Below are 24,683 nucleotides of genomic sequence, written 5' to 3' on the forward strand. Positions count from 1 at the left end.
GTATACAGCGTATACAAACAAATGTGACTCGTATTCCTACAGAAGGTAGGTAGTATTGACCAAAACTAGATAACAGTTGCATTTAATTATATGTCAAGACTCCAATACCTGTTGTAATTTGTGCTGTATTACTTATGATGCATTATGTGAAGTGTTCAGTAGTGTAGACCATCTTACTGTTGCAGTAAATTACCACAATATGCATATACAATTTTTACGGAAACCAGACGGGAGTTATAAGAGTCGAGGGGCATGAAAGGGAAGCAAGTGGTTGGCAAGGGATTGAGACATGGTTGTAGCCTATCCCCGATGTTATTCAATCTGTATATAGAGCAAGCAGTAAAGGAAACAAAAGAAAAATTCTGAGTAGGAATTAAAATCCATGGAGAAGAAATAAAAACTTCAATTGTTCGCCGATGATATTGTCATGATTTTGAGACAGCACAGGACGTGGAAGAGCAGCTGAACGGAATGGACAGTGTCTTAAGCTGAACATCAACAAAAGCAAAGCGAGGATAATGGACTGTAGTCGAATTAAATCGGGTGATGCTGAGGGAATTGGATTAGGAAATGAGACACTTAAAGTAGTAAAGGAGTTTTGCTATTTGTGGAGCAAAATAACTGATGATGGTCAAAGTAGAGAGGATATAAAATGTAGACTGGCAATGGCAAGGAAAGCGTTTCTGAAGAAGAGAAATTTGTTGACATCGAGTATTGATTTTAGTGTCAGGAAGTAGCTTCTGAAAGTATTTGTATGGAGTGTAGCCATGTATGGAAGTGAAACATGGACGATAAATCTTTTAGACAAGAAGTGAATAGAAGCTTTCGAAATGTTGTGCTACAGAAGACTGCTGAAGATTGGATGGGTAGATCACAAAACGAATGAGGAGGTATTGAACAGAACTGGAGAGAAGAGAAAATTGTGGCACATCTTGACTAGAAGAAGGGATCGGTTGGTAGAGCATACTCTGAGGCATCAAGGGATCACCAATTCAGTATTGAAGGGCAGCGTGAAGGGTAGAAATCGTAGAGGGAGACCAAGAGATGAATACATTAAGCAGAATCAGAAGGATGTAGATTGCAGTAGGTACTGGGAGATGAAGAAGCTTGCACAGGATAGACTAGCATGGAGAGCTGCATCAAACCAGTCTCTGGATTGAAGACCACAACAACATGCACGTGTAAATAGTTGTCGGTTCCCAAGCGATCAGTATCAAATTGTGTGCTGGAATTATCTGTGACAGACACATAGGGCCACAGTGCATGTTGTCCCAAAAAATGAAAGTCTGGTGTTTTTAATGCATAGGCCCTCAGTTTATTTAAACGATGGCAAAACCATTGAAAATAAAATTTCAGAAACGTAGGATGTCGGCGGCCGGTGCCGACTTGTACCGAAACATATAAGGTTGTCAGTACTTGCTAAGCAAAGCGAATGTGCGTTCCCGCGTCGATATGTTTCAAAACTTTTCAGTAAACGTATTGTTGTCAGTCAGGGAACTCGTCACTGGAAATACGTAGGAGCTCTTAAAAGTGTATTTTTAATAGGTGCCGTAAAATATCAAACAAAATGTTCAAAACTGCTAATGACAAGTTCTGGAAGTTATATTTTATAATAGCTGTGAAGTGAATTTAATAGTCCGTGATAGTGCTAAACTCACTAATCACGAATGTATTATCTTTTGGGAAAAGGCGCTTAAACCGATCTAATCCGTGCGTAATTGTATGAAAAAACTAGGGAACCTATGTTAAGGTTGGTTCACAAAAAATGAACAAAAAACATATTTGAGCGGTGCCGACAAGAGTTTGTAAACATGGTACATAATTTTTTTGACATTGCACGTGCCAACGCAATTCAGTTAAAGGAATGAAATGAATACAGTATCCTCTTACATCGACAGAGAGAGGGTGGTCGGCCTGGTCAATTAGCTGGACTGGACAAAATCTGGCTAATAAAGAGGAAAGGTCTCGCTTCAAAAATACTGAGGAAGAAAAGCAGTGTGAAACATTCCTCCATGCCATTTCCTTTAACATGATCTGACGAACCGTTACAAGACGACTCATTCTTGACTCTAAGGAAAATGACAGGCGTTTACAAAATTTATTTAAATATAAGAGATTCAGTATTTATTCTTGAAGCTGTCACAGAGGCTCTTGGCTGTAGTACTGATGAATTTCCTAGTATGTTCTTGATTCAAAGAATTCGTACGGAAAACGGAAAAAGCGTGCGAAAATTATAAGAGATAAATTTCAAAACTAGGTTTCCAGTTGTTGTGTCTGTTCACTGTGATGGCAAACTGTCGCCTGTTTTACGTGATCGGAGATCAGAAGAACTTCATCTTCCGATAGTTATTTCATATGGAAATAAGGAACAGCTTATTGATGTGCCGAAGTTAGAAGGTTCTTCAGGGTGGGAACAGGCGAAGACTGTTTGGATTGTGATTGTAGATTCGAATCTCGAAGATAAAGTTCATTGTCTTTCCTGTGATACAACGGTTTCAAATACAGTTTATATCAATAGTGCCTGTGTGCTACCTGAACAAAAACGTGATAGGAATCTTTTTATTTTTTTACCATCATACGTGAATGAATTGGTGTTAAAAAACGTGTTCAAAGTAAAACTCAGTCAAGTAACAACAATCCTTGATATTCCACTCTTCAAAAACTTCCAGATAACTAGAAAGATGTCGATCCTGATCAAACACTGTGCTATAAAGAAAATCTCGCATTGCACCTAACTGCTTCCGAAATTGACAGTCTGCTTGAGTTTTACCGAACTGAATGGACCAAAGAAATGGTCAGTCATGACTATCGAGAGTTGATATTCTTAGGTAGGATTCACAGAGAAAAGATTCGACCTCCAGGTGCCATGCACCAAGTTCGATGGATAGCGAGTGCTATTTCTTTCCTTAAAGTATCATAACTTTGCGCTCAGTTCAAAATTCCAGCAAGGATAAGCCAGCGCTATTAGACGTTTTTGCCAAGATAAGCCAGCATTTATGGTATATGAATGATGAAGTTTCTGTCATGTCACCGCTTGACGATAATGTGGATCTAGGAAATAAAGTAAATATGGTTGGAAATTTAACGAAAGCTAATTTATCCCTCGTCCTAAATGTTACATCCCATCGAAGGCGGAACCTTGCGCTCCACCGAATGGCAAGATGAATAAGTAAATACAGAAATAGTTGTCGGTTTACATCACAATTTTGTTAACTCACATTCATTTTTAAACGATGGAGTACTGATTCATTTCAATCAGAAAGAAGTCAATGTTCGATGGGCTAATAAATGTTGACAGTTTTGTCGACGAATGTCCTACCACGCTGTCAAATAACGCTTCGTTTTAAGCAGCCAGAAAGAAAATTTCAACACTGAGCTTCCAGAGTGGTTAACCTGGTACAAAACTTTCTTGAGTTAATTACTGTTGAGGAGGAACAAAAGCAATTTTTGCTACGTTGCGTAAATAACATCGAAGGATTTATATTGACTGCATAAAGCAAACTTTGAAAAGAAAATTTAAGAAATAATGTTGAATGCATGTCGAACAGTATGTAATCAATATTTGAGGGTACTGATGTTTTATTTATTAAGTAAATATTTTGTGCCAAAATCATTCCATACTCACTCAGTACACATATTCGTGTCTGATGTCTGGCATCCAATCGACACGTGTTATTATAATTTAACTTCATTAACATCTAGTACGTGAGTAAAGGAAATAGGAGTAACCCATTGAATTAGAGACCTATATCACTGACCTCAATTTGCAGTACGATTTTGGAGCATATACTGTACTCGAACATTATGAATTACCTTGAAGAAAATGACTTACTGATACATAACCAACACGGATTCAGAAAATGTCGTTCTTGTGCAACACAGCTAGCTCTTTATTCCCATGAAGTAATGAGTGCTGTCGACAAGGGATCCCAGATCGATTCCGTATTCCTAGATTTCCAGAAGGCTTTTGATACCGTTCCTCACAAGCGACTATTAATCAAACTGTGTGCATATGGAGTATCGTCTCAGTTGTGTGACTGGATTCATGATTTCCTCTCAGAGAGGTCACAGTTCTCAGTGATAGACGGTAAATCATCGAGTAGAACAGAAGTGATATCTGGCGTTCCGCAAGGTAGTGCCACAGGCCCTCTGTTGTTCCTGATTTACATAAATGATCTAGGTGATAATCTGAGCAGCCCTCCTATCTAAGGGCTGTCAAATCGACTAAATACCTAGGAATTACAATTACGAGCTGCTTAAATTGTAAAGACCACATAGATAATATTGTGGGAAAGGCGAAACAAACACTTCGCTTTGTTGGCCGAACACTTGTAAGATGCGACAAACCCACTTAAGAGACACCTTACATTACACATGTCTGTCCTCTGCTGGAATATTACTGCGCGGTGTGGGATCTTTGCCAGGTAGGATTGACGGAGGATATCGAAAAAGTGCAAAGAAGGGCAGCTCGTTTCATGTTATGGCGCAATAGGGGTGAGAGTGTTACTGATATGATACGCGAGTTGGGGTGGCAGTCACTGAAACAAAAGGGATTTTCTTTGTGGCGAGATCTATTTACGAAATTTCATTCACTAACTTTCTCTTCCGAGTGCGTAAATATTTTGTGGACACCCACATACGTAGGGAGAAATAATAATAAAATAAGAGAAATCAGAGCTCGAACGGAAAGATTAAGTATTCCTTTTTGCCACGCGCCATTCGAGAGTGGAATGGTAGAGAAGTAGTATGAAAATGGTTCGATGAACCCTCTGTCAGGCAGTTAAGTGTGAATTGCAGAGTAACAATGTAGATGTAGATGTTAAGGACAAATAGAAAAAAACAGAGGGTATGCATATTTGATTTCGTGAAAAAAATGTCTCACGTATTTCAGGACACGGTAGACCACAAATTTTGCCAAACAGATTTAACAAGTGTTGTGTCTCACCGAACTGTGCACCTGAATTACTAGCCCTATGGAGAACGTTGCTCTTGTAAAAAGACAATTGCTGTGGCTCATGCATGACGGGGAACCACCCAGTTTCCTGCGGGACGCGCGACAGTATTTCACCACAGTGTTCCATGGGCGATGAACTGCTCGCGGAGATGTGTGTAACATGGCGTTTCCGTTTACCGGACATGAGTCCATTGGACATCTGACTGTGGGGATATTTACATGCACTTGCGTATGCCAACTCATGGACGATATGCAGAGGCCACAGGAGAGCGTGACCAAAGCATATGACGCAATTCAATTGGGTCAGGTTTGTTTGAAAGACTGCGTGATTCACGAAGAAGGGCTGAAGGATATGTCAGGATGGCCGGTAACCACGTGCAGCAATGGCTGTATCGTCTGCTTCTACGTAATAGTCATTTGGTAATGAGAGAACAGATTGTCGCATATATAAATAGGTGTCGGTTTCCGTACGTACCGTATTTGGATATTTTCTGCTGGTGGTGAGTACAGGATATTGACAATTTTTTAAACGTCTTGTATATGTTTCCAACTCCTCTGTGTAGAAGACGATCAGAAAAAGAGTATGCAGTGTATTTTCTTTTCACACTACCAGAATCTGAATGTTTCCGAACGTTCAGCCTACTGCAGCCGTTTCTCAATAAAAGACTTGGAGACGTGTGACTGCATCATAATGTAAACTGTCCCAACGTTTCTCTTAATCGTCCTTATGGCCTTTCGTATACAGACCGTTCTATAGTTAAGAAATTTTTATCAACTGCAGGTAACCGTGCTTGTTATAACTGTTAAACCTCTTTTTGATTTCAGACACGGTCAGACATTGACATATGATATGCCTGTGTAACTGAGGAATACATTGTGGTACTTGTATTCTACCGAGATGTAAACTGAGTAAAAGAATCAGATGTCCTAGCTGTTACAATTTCTCTGTTATCTGGCAAAAAATTCGTAACTATCGTTTCGTATTGAAACAATTTCTGTTGCTAGAATAAATGATATTAAAGAGGACAGCACAAAGTTACCAACCAGTAACAGACAATTTTTTAACGAACTGACGTGTAACCTTGTTACACTGTGGAATAACATCAGAACGTAATTTTGGATTAGTCGGTAAGTCGTTCTTCTGCAGGATGAGTTAATAACAAGAAATGCGATCGTCCAGTCTGTAGACATTTATATCCAGTGGAAATTGTTGAGAGTACCTAACAACAGAGATCTTGGTTGGCTCTGAGAAGTTCAAGAAAAGGACGAAGTTGGTCGGAGGAGGGGTGGGGGGGGGGGGGCGGTCAAGGCCGCAATTCTAACAGCATGGCGTCGTTGATTGCGTTACATCGGCAGCACGCGGCTCGAGATGCTTACCACGCACCAGCAGCACATTGTCGTGGCGCAACATGGCTGCTGCCGATATGAATTTACACAAGACTGGTTCGAAGGTGATGTATTCCAGATCATGTCAATAAATATGGCAGCAAATTCCACACTATCACCTTAAGATCTGTCACGTAGTTATACTGCCTCAGGTCTGCGACGTACTCGGGGTCGGTGAGCGTCTCATCGTGGTTTTATTAACTCCGGGGCAGCACAGCAGCGGAAACACTCCTAGAGAATGCAGTCCCTACAGCCAACTTGATTCGTGGGAGTGGGGGGAAGGACTTGCGATGGCTGTTCCTGCGGATTTTAGTGGCATGGGTGGCACGAGCTTCTTGAGGTTGAGCAACCTGTCGTGGCACAGGCATAACGGCCGCGCGACAAAACCGTCTACATATGCAATGGCGTGCCTACAGCCCTAATACATTGGCGAAAAAAGTCGCAACACCAAAAAATAATAAATGTAGCATAACGAATTTTGGGGTATACGTTTGACGAGGTAACATATTTAAGTGATTAACATTGGAAGCTCATAGGTTAATTTCAGTGCTAGATATGTCATTGAAAATGTGGAAAGCTGGTACAATAATAACTTGTGTAACATCCAGAATGTTGACTGCAAGCATGCAAATATGTATGCAATGTGTTGTACAGGTGTCGGATGTCAGTTTGTGGGGTGGAGTTCCATTCCTGTTGCACGTGGTCGGCCAATACAGCGACGGTAAATGCTGTCTGTGGATGACGCTGGAGTTGTCGTCTGATGACGTACCATATATGCTCGATTGGATACAGATCTTGTCATCGAGCAAGCCAAGGCAACATGTCGACATTCTGTAGAGCACGTCGGGCCACAACAACGGTACGTGGGCGAGCGTTATCCTGTTGGAAAACACCCCCTGGTATGGTGTTCATGAATGGCATCTTAACAGGCCTAATCGCGAGTCTGACTTACAAATTTCTATATACAATCCGTGGGATGACCATGAGAGTCCTCCCGCTGTCACACGAAATCGCACTCCAGACCATAACTCCGGGTGTATGTCCGGTGTGTCTAGCTCACAAGCAGGTTGGTACAGGCTCTCTATTGGCCGTCACCTATCCAACACACTGCCATCACTGACACCGTTGCAGAAGCAGCTTTCATCAGAAAACACAACAGACTTCTACCTTGACCTCCTCCAACAGGTATCGCCTAACGCCACTCAAGTCACAAGTGGCGGTGGTTTGTGGTCAGTGGAATGCACACTACAGCGCGTCTGGCTCTGAGCTGTCCTTGAAGCAACCGATTTGCAACAGTTCATTGTGTCACTGTGGCGCTAATTGATTCTCAAATTGCTGCTGTAAATGCAGTGTGCAAGAGCCATACGCCGAAAGGTACCAAACCTTACTGATTAATTTATCTGGTCGGAAGATATTAATAATAATCCGTCGCACCATCTGATGCTACTGTATGCAGGCAACACATCGACATCGATGTGTCTAGATGCCTGAGGAAAATTCATATTAATGTATAAATTTGCGGATTATGTTTTTCCGCTTGTAAATCAAATAATGCAGTAGATCTGTAATTACCGTCACTGTAATAGTAATTACATATATTGTGTTACTCTGAGGTTGGAAACATGATTATCCGGCCGTTAAACTATCTTTGTACAGGATGTCTGTGCGCAGCTGCTGAGGCCTCTCCACGTGTGTGACACAGCACAAAAAGTGTCAGGTTTACAGCCATCTGAGACGCTCGAAACAGTTTCGTGAACACATAATTCTCGTTCGGTCTGTGAGGCGTGGCGCCATTGAATTAGTAGACCTGTCTGGCGCCACTGGCTCCAGTGTAGTATCGACTATCCCTCTTGCGGGCCCATTGCCAATATCTATAAGGAAGAGTTCGTATCTGTGGGTTGTGTCCTTAGAAGGTATTTGCTTGCCGTTGTATATATGGGGTTCGCTGGCCGGAGATGGAGGCACGAAATTGGGGATTGGCGGTAGCGTCGCGACAAGAGATGGTCACGAGGTCCGAGCGGCCGAAGCCACGAGCTGCGCAGAGCGAAGATACCGGAGTACTTCACCGGGGTCAGCGTCGACTACAAGCAGCAGGCCGACATTGCGTCGGTTGTTTGGCAACATTCGTGTCGTACGACGGCTCGTGGCTTGGCTGCCCTCTTCTACCTGGCTTTCATCGGCACCACCCAGTAACCGCTACAACAACGCACCGTGGATCCATGGAAGAGCTTGCTGATAAAGGGGAGTAACATACTGTAATCCTCGTGATGATTTGTTTCTTTGTCTCCTTGCCTTCATTATTATTTTCTGGTTTGTACCCGAACCTCAGAGTGTTTACAGTTTTGCTCGTAATTATAGGCAGTAGTATTGTACCAAGACGCTAGTTGAGATTCGAAAATTTGTCCCGTTATTATATTATCTTTCTTTTGTGGTTTGTACCCATTCATTAATGTTCTAATGAATCAGCTCTTGGTCGTAAATACAGCCGGCACAATTGTAATAAGGCACAGGTTGCCGTTACGCACAAGAGGGACCTTGTGGTTAGATTTAGCTGTTAACCAATTTAGTTCTTTGACTGTAATTGTATTTTTCAGTCGTTAGCTATAATCTGCATAACCTTTTGTACTAAGCTGTTTGCCGGCCGCGGTGGTCTCGCGGTTCTAGGCGCGCAGTCCGGAACCGTGCGACTGCTACGGTCGCAGGTTCGAATCCTGCCTCGGGCATGGATGTGTGTGATGTCCTTAGGTTAGTTAGGTTTAAGTAGTTCTAAGTTCTAGGGGACTGATAACCACAGCAGTTGAGTCCCATAGTGCTCAGAGCCATTTTACTAAGCTGTTCGTTTCTGTGTTCGTAAGACCGGGTCGCTGTTGATGTATTTTTGGTGGGTCTTGTGGTTCCGCTCAGTGACTTCTGTTGTAATAAGTGTTCACAAGTAATGTTTTAAGACGTTACTTCAGAGTGGTCTTAATAACTGACAGTCAGTTTAACTTTGAAAATATTAATAGCCAACTGTCACCAGGGCTTTAGACAGAATAAAATTGTCAGAAGGGACGGGTTGGGATCCAGTCGCACCTTCGTAGCCGATTGCAACTAAGCAGTTCGTTTCTTTGAGGTAAGCCTTATCATTGTCATATTGTTTGCTAATCTGTTTAACATTTAATCACAGGTGCTCATCTTAAACCTAAACCTTTCGACACACAGCCTTCAAATTAAAAATTAAGTTATCTGTTTTGAGTAACTGAGTCACTCTTGTCATAAATGGTGTTCATATAATTTTCCATGTGTTGCAGAAGCGTATTTAATAAGATAGACTGTGTCCAGTGCGGTAATAAACACCGCTGTTTTACCCAGTAGCCGGCCGGGGTGGCCGAGCTGCTCTAGGCGCTACAGTCTGGAACCGCGTGACCGCGTGACCGTTAGAATCCTGCCTCGGGCATGGATGTGTGTGATGTCCTTAGGTTAGTTCGGTTTAAGTAGTTCTAAGTTCTAGGGGACAGATGACCTCAGCTGTTAAGTCCCATAGTGCTCAGAGTCATTTGAACCATTTACCCAGTAACGGGCGGGCTGCAGGTCTTGCCGTCTTGTGACCATTGTCACAGTGCTTGCTGTTTTGCAATACAGCACTTCAAATTTCTTTTGCAAAGATTAAAGCTTATTCAACTCAAGGTTTAAGGTCAAAAGAAATGCTAAAATTTGTTCATTTTGTTAATAGAAATTTTATGTTTAACTGCTTCGATTATCTGTTAAACACAGTTTATATATTGTTAAATACACAGGTTGTATGAGAAGGAAATTATATTGGTGGGTCCTCCCTTCCACGTTTCCCTTGATTCCAGTAAGTACCATGTATCAGTCTGAAATGAAATTCGTTTTAAATTTACTTTTGTATACTTACGTTCTGTATATGGGAAGTGGTAAATAAAGGTTCACACCGCAAAGTGTCACGCAAAAAGGTCAGAAAGGGATCAGTCGAGGAACCTGACGGAGATGTGTTTTCCGTAACAATCTGTCCTACCTCAGCTTGAATGAGGCTGTCACATGGTCTCGTTTAAGATCTGCTGGAAGTGATCACAAGTCGTTGCAAAGAAACCGAGTCATCTTATCGTACGACATGAGCCCTCAATGAGAAGAGATTACGATAAACAAAAATTGCGCCAGAAATATATTATTAGCACGAGAGTGAAAGTCGTGAGTCAACTTAGCATTCCCGACACTTGGAAATGGACCGTTTTCTCAAAGGGATGTAAAATAACTGATATAAAATGCAGTAGGAAGCATTAAGCAGTCAGATGTTGTAGTCGAAAGTGAATATTTTGTTACATGAGAACAAATATATAACCAGATAAATTTTACATAAGAGCACCTAAGAACTTCTGATCGTAAACCATTTTTAAGATATCAACAGAGTGCTAGATATTTACTTTAGAATGTGAGGAGTGATAAATTATTTTTTAAAACTTACAGTGCCCAAGGCTCTGAATTTTTGGAAAATAAAAATACTGTTACTACGGACTTGTTTACGTCATTCTGATTATTTCTTACTTTATGTATACTTCGGTATATTGTGCTCTTATACTTTTATTTATTTTTTAATATGGTTTAGGTAGATGGCCGGACTGTGACTTAGAGTGTGCAGAATGTGTTAATAATTTTTGGAAGTGATTTCCAACAATTGTAACGGTCTTTTTGAAGTGTATGACACACAGCTTTATTTATAGTCATCCCGGTAGAAAAATATTAAATATTAATCACACCGAAACGTAGAGAGTTTCGGTAGACATTTAGAGCATGTGACGAAGTCCCAGTTAATGTCCAGTTCCATTACTCGGCCGTCTGAATGACAGGCCTGCCCCTGGCCCCATATGGCGTAGGCCAAGCACCGGGTGTTATTCCTGCGAAGCCTGTCGATATTTATATCTGATGCCTTTCTGGTAGGTTTATCATGTGGTGACACGAAACACATATCTGCTAGGTACAATAGCTGGCTAGTAGTGCTGCTCTAGGTGTCCAGGCAGGGAGGTATTGCACGATGTCTGGGTCTTCGGCGTTTTCTTCTTCATTCTCCTTTTCTTCGACATGGTAGCTTCTTCTTCTTGGATACCCTCAGTCGTCTCAAGGATGTTCTCATATATTTCGATGATGAGTTTCCACCGCACTGGAATGAAAAGAGTTTCTGGGGAAGAATACGGAGCAGTGTCAAAGGCTGGTCGAGGGTGAAGAAGAGCACATGGGGGTGGGGAGGTGTAGGATGATTAGGGGGCGGGGGGGGGGGGGTCAGAACGGGTAAGGGTTATTGGGGTCGGTCTATGTGTCCAGCATGGAACCACCGATCAACGTGAGCGCTGGCCCCCTGTGCGGGAGAGAGAGGCAGCTTGACCCCTCTGAGGAGTTTCTTCTTCTTCCTCTTCTTCTTCTTCTGGGATCACTTCTATGGCTCTCGTCTCAGCCCCATGGGGGTGACAGGATGGCGGGGACGGGCTCCTCTTCTTTGGTGGCACTGAACTCCACCCACACATGCTCCAGCTGGTGGAGAACTTCGTCGATTTATGCCTCCAAAGAGATCTCTCTAACGCCGTGACGGCTTTGATGGCGGCCACTGCGACGTCGATGGCAGTCGAAAATTCGCCACCTGTTCGCCGCCGGAGATGACGCAGGTCAGCCGTGCCTCACATGGATTCGTACCGGCGGGTGTCGAGTGCTTGTGCGCAGTTCATAAGCGACACGTTTTCTTCGCAGTACTCGGCGATCTGGCCAAGCTTCAGGTAGTGCCTCAGCAACTACGTGCTCCATGATGGTAGCGAGGAAGCGTGGCTTCCCCTTGACTTCGACTCTTTTTCCGCATTAAGACATCACGGGATGTATAGGAAAGCGAACCAGCGACATCGACAGTGCGACCCGTAGTGAATCGAGCAGCAGAATGAGAATTGCACAGAAAGAGACTTAAATGAAATTATAAAGGCATTTACAATAACGGATTGGAACTATTACGCAGATACGAGTTAAATCGTAGAAGGCACTTTTGTGTAAGTAAATTAATTAAAAAGCAAATGAAATTAGTCTACTTATTTATACATTAGCAGAAATTTTCCCTAGCCACACAGACCCACGGATAACTTTCCTAATTAGAAGATAATCCATTGGCGTGGGCGAAGCAATTTTCGTGATCACCACACATTCGAGCCATGAAATAGAAAAGATATCATAAATCAGTGATACAACCTGGAATCCAAGGCAACGGAGGAGTGTAAGGAAGTAAGGACACCTCCTGCGGTCAGTGAACCAGTAACCTTCACCTTGCGTGATGCAAAGTGCACCAAGGAGAAAGTCATAATAACCATCTCAGTCATAATAACCATCTGCATTGCCTGCCCCATTCAGGTTGGTTACAGCGACCGTTTTCTACTGGAGAAAACATACTGTCCGAGGAAAATAACTTTGTGATTAGCATTAGTACGGTAATTGCCGCCTTTTTCGAGATGGTTCAAAATGGCTCTGAGCACATTGGGACTTAACTTCTGAGGTCATCAGTCCCCTAGAACTTAGAACTACTTAAACCTAACTAACCTAAGGACATCACACACATCCATGCCCGAGGCAGGATTCGAACCTGCGACCGTACCGATCGCGCGGTTCCAGACTGTAGCGCCTCGAACCGCTCGGCCTCCCCGACCGGCTTTTCGAGATGCGAGTGTTGTTTTCCACCTCTTTGAAAGCACGCATGCACAGTCACTTTCTGTTTTAGACAAAACATCCGTAACCGGCCGCTGAGTCCGAGTGGTTCTAGGCGCTTCAGTCCGGAACTGCGCTGCTGCTACTGCCGCTAGTTCGAATCCTGCCTCGGGCATGGATGTGTGTGGTGTCCTTAGATTAGTTAGGTTTAAATAGTTCTAAGTCTAGAGGACTGAAGACCTCAGAAGTCCTATAGTGCTCAGAGCCATTTGAACCAAAACATCAGTGATAGAATACTTGTAGCAAATCTGTTCATGATTAACTTGCAAATCCACTGAATTTCAGGAAAGTTGAATGATTTATGCATGTGAAAGAGATGCATAAATTGGGCAAGTCAATACCATGTTGGTTCACCTCTGGCCCTATCGAAGCAGTATTCCGCTTGCTTTGATTGATAGAGTTGTTCGATGTCCTCCTGACGCATGTCGTGCCAAATTCTGTGCAACTGCTGCGTTAGATCGCTAAAACCCCGACCTGGTAGGAGAACGTTGCCCATTTTGCTCTAAACGTTCTCAGTTGACGCGAGATCTGGGAAACTTAACGGCTAAAGAAGTGTTTGGCAAACAGGAAGACAAGACGTGGAAACTCTCGCTGCTACGGGCGGGTATTATCTTGCAGTTTTGTAAGCCCAGGATGTCTGGCCATGATAGGCAACAAAACTGTACATAGTAAGACGTCGAAGTAACGTTTAACTATAACAGTGCCTCTGATGACAACCAAAGTGTTCCTCCTATGGAAAGAAACGACTCTCCAGGCTATCACTCCAGGCTATCACTTCAGGTTGTTGGCATGTACAGTAGGCGACAATCAAGTTGCTATCCCACCTCTGTCTGGGACGCCTCTAGACTCCTCTTCGGCCTAGCATCTCATTGCCTGGAATGGATTGGTCTTCAGTGATGAGCGCAACTTCGAACTGAGCCCTGATGACCAGCACAGTGTGTCTGCAGACGCCCCAGAGAGTGGTGGAATACCTGTCTGACTGTTGCCCGCCATAAGACCCGACAACCAGGTGTGCGGCCTGGGGTGCCTTTTCGTTTCATGGCAGCGCCTCTTTGGCTGTCATCCGCGACACCGTTTCACCGCAGCGGTACTTCTACGATATTCTACTCCCCGTTTTGTTGCCCCTCATGGCAAGCCATCTGGGCTTACGTTTGAGCAAGATAATGCCCGCCAGCACACGAGACAGTTTGTGCTGTTGGTTTTGGTGCTTGCCAAACCCTGTGTATCTATGTATTGAACAGGGGACCTAGAAACGACAGAGAGGCTTCGTCTCCGCCATAGCCCTGAGCCCAATGTTTGAGTAGCAGAATAATTATGCTGTGCGCATACGTGGAGACAATGTTTGCGCAGTAATCGCCGACGTAGTGTAACTGAGGCGGAATAAGGGGACCAGGTCGCCGAGGCAGATGGACAACAACCTTAAAAACCATCCACAGGCTGGCTGGCACACCGTACGTCGACCCTAATCCGCCGGGTGGATTCTTTATGGGGACCGGCACGCCTTCCCGCTCGGGAAACAGCGCGGCTAGCCAGGCGGGTTTGCCAAACACTGACTTGACCACCAAGGTCACTGAATCTCCCTCTAGTTGAGAATGTTTGCAGCATTAAGTACAGTGCCTCCGACCAGCCCAGGGGTATGACGATCTGAGGTGACTGTCAGAGTTAGGTACGATATTCCTCTGGAGGATATCCAACATCTCCGTCAATAAATACCAAGCCGAATAACTGCTTGCATAAGAGCCAGAGATGGACCATCGCATTATTGACTTGCTCTTTATCTACAGCTGTTTGTCTTGTATAAATCATAATTCTTTCCTGAGATTTTAATAATGTGTCTGTCTGCCAGTGTGTATCGTATCTACCGATTTCTGCCGGCATAGGATAACTCCTTCGATGCGCGCCGTTATCTTCGGTTTTATTTGAAGCACTAGAGATTAGTGTGGTAACCACAACCAACAGCGGGAACGCCTTGGGCTGCGGATCGGAGCCCAGGCGGGGAAGCCGCCGGCGTTGGAGCACCCACCACCGGGTAAACACAGGACGAGTCGGACAACAGACCAACGACAACTGACAACGACCGACCACGACCCACTATGAGCGACACAACAAGGAAGAGATAAACAACGGAGGCTTGTGGAAACCACAACACCAAACACCAAACATAAATCCACTCGGAACCAGAGCCAGGCAAATGTCAACAACGAGCAACGACCAGAACGCAGTACCGCCGAGATAGAAACGAAATGCAGAGCGAGTACCAGACTGGCTGGACTAGGGCAGAGCGGGTCCCTGTATACGAAACCAGAAGGAGCGGCTATTGGCCGCTGTCTGCACGTGGCGACAGCCGCTGCGCGGAATAGCCGCCGCGGAGGCGGAGCCCTCTATGGGCTGTCCACGTCCATTTGTTCTGCCGCGTGTTCGACTTCCGCAGCGGAAGGTACTAGAATTAGCCATTACCGTATCTTCAGTGTTAGTGCGGTAATCTACACTTAACTGCGTTCTCGCAATTCGTGAATACTCACGAGTCGTTAGTTTCGTTTTGGATTCCAAATTCTTAAGCTTCTTCTCTAATCCCCTTGTCAATACGCTCTGTAGGGACTGGAGAAGGCCGGCCGCTGCGGCCGAGCGGTTCTAGGCGCTACAGTCTGAAACCGCACTGCTGCTACGGTCGCAGGTTCTAATTCAGCGTCTGGCATGGATGTGTGTGATGCACTTAGGTTAGTTAGGTTTAAGTAGTTCTAAGTCTAGGGGAGTGATGTCCTCATATGTTAAGTCCTATACTAAATGGTTCAAATGGCTCTGAGCACTATGGGACTCAACTGCTGAGGTCATTAGTCCCCTAGAACTTAGAACTAGTTAAACCTAACTAACCTAAGGACATCACAAACATCCATGCCCGAGGCAGGATTCGAACCTGCGACCGTAGCGGTCTTGCGGTTCCAGACTGCAGCGCCTTTAACCGCACGGCCACTTCGGCCGGCTAAGTCCTATACTGCTTAGAGCCATTTGAACCATTTTGACTGGACAAGGTGACATAGTTTGTAAGATGTCTCTATATCTTTTATGTGTATTTGGCTTGGATCGCAGTATATAGTCCCAAATTCTGGGCTGGCAAATTCCCACTTCATGTAACAAGATTTTATCTCAAAACTGCGTTTCATTTAGAGCATATCAGACTTAATTTCGGTTCTTTGTCTGTTGCTAGTCTTTAGTATCCCTCCCTCTTTTCCTTCACTTAATTACTGACTTCGAAACATAGAGATTCAAGTTCACTAAAAGTCCTTCTCCTTCCGGTGGTTCCTCACGTTTTGCACCGCATTCATGACTTGCTAGGCTTACATTTTTCAGTAATGTCGTACGATCGGAGCAAATCACTACACACTGGTGCCTGTGTAATGAAATAAACCAGTATGCTCAATGTAGTTCAGTTCTTGTTGTTGTGGTCTTCAGTCCTGAGACTGGTTTGTTGCAGCTCTTCATGCTACCCTATCCTGTGCAAGTTTCTTCATCTCCCAGTACCTACTGCCGTTCAGTAGAGCGCACTATATCTTTAGCCGAAACAGGACAACGCGGCTTATGTAAATTATTCGCTCTATCAATATGCCTCGAAGTTTCATTTCAAGCCTCGTAACATTAGAACATGTTTCCTTGAAAATGCTTTTGTTTGCTTCATTATATGTCGATTCCTATTTGCCAATCTTTTCTTCAATCAGTTTGTAACTCCATAAATTAGATTTTGTAGGGTTACGTCAACATTTTGCACTAAAAATACATAAAAAAGGGCTGATAGGGCAGGAGGATACCTACACAAAAATCTTTCTTCGAACAGCTGATGAAAGTAACAACTAAAACCTTCAGTAGAGAAAATACACACAAACTGCAGTCAAATAACAGTAACGGAGAAATGTGAAATATGGGGGTTGGAATTTTACTAATGGGACCACAGGCATAGAGCTGGGACGTAACGAATGCAAACAATGTCGCTTACACCATACCTACGTTATTCCAGCCCATACGGTGGACTCTTTTCTTCCCATATCTCATGCATGCGCTGTTCGATAAGAAGAGAGCCTCGTACAGCGCTCAATGTAATGTAGTCCTGACACGACGTCTTTGAAACAAGACCTACGGAGTTGGACATAAACTGAATGTGCCAGAGGGTGTACAACACAAGAGTGTTGTCAAGGTCTTCAAGAGGAGTGTGGGGAATCTGTATTGCCTCACAGAAACGTAGCATTTTGGGTCAAAGCTTTCAACAAAGGCGCCAGAATATGGCAGACATTCGTCGGCCACGTCTTCCCCATATCAGTGAAGAAGTGTTTGCCATTACGGCGTTACTGAACTGTGACTGACGATTGGTGAAATGTCCAAAGAGAGAAGATTAATGCATGCGACTGTGCTTCACGCCCTGAAAGCAGTCTTGAGAACGAGAAAATATGTTCTACAATAGGTTCCGTTTCGTTAGATGGCAATGTAGAAATTTATAGAATACTACTCTGCTAGTATTCACTTGCAAAGCTACGAATGTGGAGAAGGCTCTTTTTAACGCCATATCAGTGCGCTTGATGAGATATCGGCCAAGTCGTACGAGCGACACCTGAAAAACTAATCAAATTAATGGAATCTACCTGTCACCAAGAAGACCAAAGTTAGTCGGAATTACAGCAGTGGAAAAGGTATGGCTATTCTCGTTGGATAACTGCGCTGGTCTTATCCTAACGCATACCGTTCCCCAAGGGTAGATCACCCTTTCGTTGCACTACTGGTCATATTTGGAACACATCCTATAACCAATTTTGAGAAAGTAGCGGCGACACTGTTTACTGAACCCATCCATCATTTTGAAGAACAATGCGTGGATGCACACAGCGCAGTCTGTGACTGATTTGTTCAGTCGATTGGTCTTGGGATATGCCTGCAGTGTACTGTACCATCCACTATTCTCCCCGGACTTGAAATGTGTTGCCACTGTTAAATATCTAATCTTCGTAATTATAATCATAGAAAAAGAAGTAAAGAAAGACGTTTGTTGCAAATTATAAGTGACAAAGGTATTTACTAGCAGTCATCAACCAGCGGAAAATGCTCCTATCGGAGCACAAAAAGGTCGAACGTGCTCCTCTTTATTAAAAGACTCTAAAAAGCAGTCTACCAGCTGCATCATTCTACCTTCTCAGCACCTTTAAAAATTTTCGCAAAATTTTTGCATGGGAACATATTTTCGCTCTTTTTAACATGCGACACACCTGTCACTCTCACACACTGCCGTAACTGTAGCTCGCTCACACCCACTAATCCATCTCTCATGGCCACACAGTTCCAATTGCCGATTCTCACTCACTCACAAACCCCAACTCATTGTCATCAACTACTTTTGGCTCTCCAGCCGTCGCTGTCTCCTGTCTCACAGTCAAAGTCCCCTTTGTTCTGTTCTACTGCTACTGACTCCTCTCACTGTTGCTGTCTTCCTCTTCTTCTCTCTGAATGTTACAATCACATTCATTCCTAACCGCTGTTGCTGTCTCCTTTCACTTCCACTATCTCTCTCTTACCTGCTGTCATTCTCATAGACTGTGTGTCTCATTGTCACTGTCTCTCACCCACATTCAATTCCTCTTTCTCTTTAATCATCTCCCACTGGCACTGTCTCCTTTATGTTTCCATAGAACTTCTCTCATTGCCCGCTATGTCCCAGTGCTACTGTATGTCTCTCTCTCACACTGCCGTTGTTTCCCACGTTCTTTCTATACCACAAACAGTGTCTATTATCTTTCAGTATTTTTCTCTACAACACTGCCATTATCTTCTCCTCTCTCAGTATAAAAAGCGAGAATATGTTTGCATGCAATTTAAGGATGCGGAGAAAGGTAGAATAAGGCAGCTAGTACCCTGATTTTCAGTCAGCATTTTACTAAAGAGGAGGCTATTCGCCTTATTTGTGCTCCTATAGCAGCATTTCTCCGCTCGTTCCCTTCTTTTCCCTGCCACAGCTGATAAAGTCACTCACATGAAAAAAACTTGATGAGTCAGAAAAATTTTGATAGTTTACTTCAGTGAAATTGAAGCAACGCAAAGCTAATTCTACACATCACACCGGATTTTACGTGCACAGGAAATGTGTTACCGTGCTGTAACGTGGAGTTTCCAGAACAGTTCTGATGATAACTTTACAGCATATTTCTCCAAGCTATGTGTCTTTATAAACTATGTTTTTGCAACACACCGCATTTCACGTGCACAGGTGGGGTAACTTTGAACCTCTGTAGCCCGAAACCGGATTAATATATCTAGAAAATTTTCAAGGATGTCAGAGATGTGGATCTGAGGGACATATCGTACAAACTACAGCCATTTGCAGTGCATAGCCGTCTTCGAATCTGCGAGTGGGTTTGGTCAGCTGCTGACGGCGAATAAATGATAAAACACGCTTTCTTTTAGGGTTTCCTCTGGGACTACCCATGAATTTGCTCGAATGCATCATTCATTGATTAATTCATTGAAGGGTGTATCCAAGAGGATAATTAAATGACTGGTTCAATACCGACATATTTAACTTTTAAGTGGACATAGAACTTGTATGAGTAGGAAACTTTGAACTTCTGTATCTGGGAAAGGAATAAAGACATAAAAAATTTTCATCTCTCTTCGAGATCGAGATCTTAAAATCCTCTGGTGGCGGTGAAAATATGGCAAAAAATGCTTGCTTGGGGTTTTCCGAGGAACCGCCAACGAGCTAACGGCGCCGCTACAAATCCCATGAAGCCCACCGTAGATCACATCAAATGCAAAAAGAACCAACCGACTTGCTCCATTTCATAACCAAGAGATAATGTGTAATATTCCTGCTGTGACCTATACTGTAAGATACTGATTCTCAGACGATCCTTTTGTTGGATGTACAGATGGTCCATAGTCCAAGGACTACCCAGAACACTTTGAGCTTATCTTTTCATCACCAGTAGAACCCGAGATACGAGTATCGCAAAACACGTTTTCATGAGTGATGTTTTGGACCATAGTGATTAGCATGCTGTCGCATGATACCGATATGTAGCCTACAGCTAAGCTCAAGACATAGATAAGAGTAGGTGATAAATATCATTTGGAAGCTGCGGAGGAGACTCTGTGGGAAGTTTGGTCGTTTCCTTAATCTGGAGTCGTTTCTGCGACACCAGTACAGCAACTTCTGCGCTGTTCGGTAGACGAAAGAAAGGAGAGAGGGAGGGGTGATGGCGCACCCCCGCCCCAGGCAACCGCCAAGAATGGGCGGCAGCCGCTCTTTCCGGGAACGGCGGCTTAGCCTGAGAGCCGGATAGGATAGGCTGACGACGCGCTGTGCGGGCGTCGAATTAGCGTCGCGTATTTCGCGCGGGGATCGGCCCAGACTCCCGGCATACGTAATTGCCCGCGGCTCACTCGGAGGGCTGCAGCGGCGCGCGGCGTGCTAAACACCCAGGCGAATGATTAGTTTCACAGATAAACAGGCCGAGATAGCGAGGCAGTGTGGCATCTTGTTAGACTCGCTCTTACACTCGCTGTATCTAACACCTTCCTCCTGCCGGAGTTAACGTCCTTGTCTCTACTAAATCCTTCACCTTTGTTTCTGTATGCGATCGTGATTCTCTTTTTGTAACTGTATAATCCCTCTTCTGTCATTCTAGTATCTCGAACAAAAAACACACACACAGATAGAGACACCAAATTCTTACAATGGTTGAAATGGCTCTGAGCACTATGGGAGTAACTTCTGATTTCATCTGTCCCCTGGAACTTAGATTTACTTAAACCCAGCTAACCTAAGGACATCACACACATCCATGCCCGAGGCTGTATTCGAACCTGCGACCGTAGCAGTCTCGCGGTTCCAGACTGTAGTTCCTAGAACTGCTCGGCCACCCCGGGAGGCACCAAATTCTTCGCTCGACAAATATAGCGGTCATAATAAAAGTTTCAGATTGTCGAAACTTGAATACTGAACGTTGTGATCGAGAAATATGTAATGATAACAATAAACTGACATTTTTCTAATGTCATTCTGGCGGAAACAGTCCATATTTCTATTGCAAGGGAGCAGTACCTGCAGTCTACGGCAACCGCTCCACCTCAGGAACGAACAGATTAATGTTTAACGTCCCGCCGTCAACGACGCCATAAATCAAGTAAAAACAGTCTCTATTGCGTTTTCAGCCTTTATATTTATTAGCAGACGGCGAACTGGCCTATTGCTATACCGATTCTTGAGATTACGTCTATCGAACGGAAACGGTTTGTTCGCCCTTTTTATTTTCTTGCGACGACCACTGAAGCATTTCACAACGTAGTTACCGGTTTCAACTAGCCAATGTTCATCACCACATGTAAAAGGTGGAAAGAACAAGAATCATTACGTAATCTATAAAATGTACCAAGTAACTATGTGTATAATGATAAAAAAATTAAATCATACCTAAATGCACGTGGAACAATTGGTGGCATAATTACTATTGAGTTGGCAACGTAAGAATAGGTAATATTATGGAGGGGTCGGAGTTATGTAGACAGACAGTACTCTTACTCTATACGCAGTCCGATTTGGTGCCCTGGATGGTCAGAGTCGGCATCAAGGAAATAGAAGAAGATACTTAATCACTCACTTACTCTCCGTTGACTATATATTCGTTTTTGCTTCAAACCGTGTTCCTCCTTTCTACATGTTATCGAACTGGTTTGTGTCACCACGTAGCAGTAGATCACACAGTGATCGAGCACAGTTTTCAAATTATTGAATTTTATTCCATTTCAGGTCATGTAACGTTACCTTTGTATCTTGGTTAATTTCAGTGATACACAAGCGTTACGCACTTTAAACGATGAAATTTTATATTATAACTTTTGTATAACAAGCACACTCACTATATTAATTGGAGCGGTATAAATACTGTCCACGACGTAGGTAGAGTAGCGATCTAGTAGCTGACATAGACGTTATTTAGCTGCGAGTGAGAAAGGACGCAAGAGTGTGTGATCCCGGTACTGTGACAAAGCGTTGCAGCTGTATCTTGTGGATTTGGAAACGCCAGTGGCGGATACAGAAAACCCTCAAAGATATCTTGAACTACCTTTACATTTACCGTAATAAAAAATAATCAAGTCACATGCAAATTTTAAGAAAGTTTTATTTAAACTGATTATACACATATACAAGATAAATGCCATCTTATGACATAAAAAAGTTACAATAGTGGTTCGCTTCCTTAAATGATGAATTCCATGCGCCTATTCTTCCTAGCAAGTCGGTTAATTACATCAATAGGACAATCAATGTCAGGGTGAATGTTCAACAGAGCTAAGGCATTAATTGGACCCTCCTTCATTGTCGATCTCAACCATATCCTTGTATGCCGCAACGTTGAAAAATTTCTTTCTACTGTAGGAATAGATGCTGGTAGTCAAGCAAATATTTTGTACAGCGTGTGCAAAGTAGGATAGTGAGCACTTGCTACAACTAGGACTTTTTACTTATTCATTCTTCAGTCTTAATATTTCTGCTCAGGGGCGCCGACTTACAAAATATATTGGGGGAGGGGGGCGTACTGGGGGTGTTGCCCCGGGAAATTTTCTAAATTTTAGATGAAAAATATTGAGTTTTAAAGTTTTCTTAAGCATTTTAGAGTCATATGTTCAACATTAGAACCCCGAAAACTGCGCTCTTCATAACTCGACACTCGAGGAAACACTCGTAAGTATGTGTTATCTAATTCGAACGACCAAAGCACACTGGGGACTTAATAGGCTTCGAGAGGACTGTACGGAAGAGTACGTTTGGACCAGAACATGCATAAGGCTATTTGAATTTGGATACGAGACACGATTAATGAACCCCCCCAGGGGGTCCACAACTCTTTTGTGGATACGTGCGTAGCGAGCACGGGACCCCGAGCTAATGTGGCCCTCCTTCCTTTCCGGGCTGCATACCTTCCTTTTCCGCAACCTTCCCTATCCCCCATCTTCGCCCCCCTCCCCTCACCTCTGTCTCTTTCCTTCCCTTTCTCCCCCTCTAGGAGTATGGTTTGTGCCTACGTCCGGAGACGGACGCTCGTAAATGTAACGCATTCTTCTCCTTCTCTGCTTGTATGTCTTCATCCTTCCTTTGTCCCTCTCTTTTCCTTACCTCTTCTCTTTACCCTTTTCTCTGCTGCGGCGTTTGAGACCTCTCTTCTTTCCTTCCCCTTTCTTTGTTTTTCCCTTTCTCTTTCTTCCTCCCTGTGCGTGTCTGAAGTCCGCCCCACGCATTTTCGTGCGTAGCCGGTGATGGGGTAACGCGTAATTCCCCGCCCTGGGTAGACAGGTAGGACACGTACGTACCCCCTGGTAACGGCCAGGCCCAGGGAGGGGTGATTACCTGAGCTGATACCTTCCGAAAGTGCCGATTGGTACCTCCGTCCGTTTGTCGGGAGGTGTGACCTGAGGTGTGAACAATCACCTAAGGCAGGAGTGACCTCAGAGAGGGCCCCCACAAGGGAGGAACGCGCCATCGGAGACGCCGGTAATCATGGAGGATTCTTCCGCAATGGTTTCCTCACCTTCCACTATGTCTGCTCACAAGCGTTCCTTGTTGTTTCTCGGTCTGATGAAGGTCGCGACTTCTCCACGGTCAACCCTTTCATTATTCAGAAAGGTGTCGACGCAATTGCAGGTCCTGTAAAGTCTTGTTCCAGATTACGGAATGGCACCTTGTTGTTAGAAACTGTCAGTGCCCTCCAGGCACAAAAATTGCTGCGTACTTCACTTCTCCACACCTTCCCTGTCTGGGTGGAACCGCACCGTACTTTAAATTCGTCGCGTGGAGTCGTTTATACACGCTCCCTCGATGGATTGTCTGATGACAAAATTCAGCACTACCTGTCTGACCAGGGCGTAACGGCTCTTCAAAGAGTTATGAAAAGGGTTGACACGAACATCATTCCAACCCGCACTGTCTTCTTGACATTTGACAAAGTTCAACTCTCATCCAAAATCAAAGCAGGCTATGAGCTAATTTCCGTTCGCCCTTACGTCCCAAACCCTACGCGTTGCTATCGGTGTCAGCGGTTCAATCACACCAGCCAGTCCTGTTCCAATCCGGCCAAATGTGTTACGTGAGGCAAGGATGCCCATGAGGGTGCTTGTCCACCTCCATCCCCTCGTTGCATCAAATGTATGGGTGACCACGCTGCTTCCTCTCGAGATTGCCCCATTTTTAAAGACGAAAAGCTCATCCAGGAAATCAGAGTGAAGGAAAAGGTGTCGATCTTTGCTGCTCGAAAATTATTCGCCAGTCGACAGCCCACCGTGCCTCAGACAGGAAAATACGGCACTGTCCTTGCTTCTCCTCGGCCAACAAAGGAGGCGGCCACGCAGACTTGCGACCTCACCTTTAGTGCCACAGTCGTCAGATCGGCCAGCGCAAAGATCGCCCGTTCAACCTCACCACTTTCGCCTGCCCACTCTACGGCTCACCCTTCATCGGGTTCAGCTAAATCTCGACCCCAAAAGTCAGACACCAAGACTTCGAAAAAAGAGCATACTCGTGAAGATTTTTTACGTACCCCAACTTCACAACCATCGGCTCCTCCTTCATCTAAACATCATATTT

This window comes from Schistocerca piceifrons, chromosome 6, assembly GCF_021461385.2.
Source record: "Schistocerca piceifrons isolate TAMUIC-IGC-003096 chromosome 6, iqSchPice1.1, whole genome shotgun sequence".
Lineage (NCBI taxonomy): Eukaryota > Metazoa > Arthropoda > Insecta > Orthoptera > Acrididae > Schistocerca > Schistocerca piceifrons.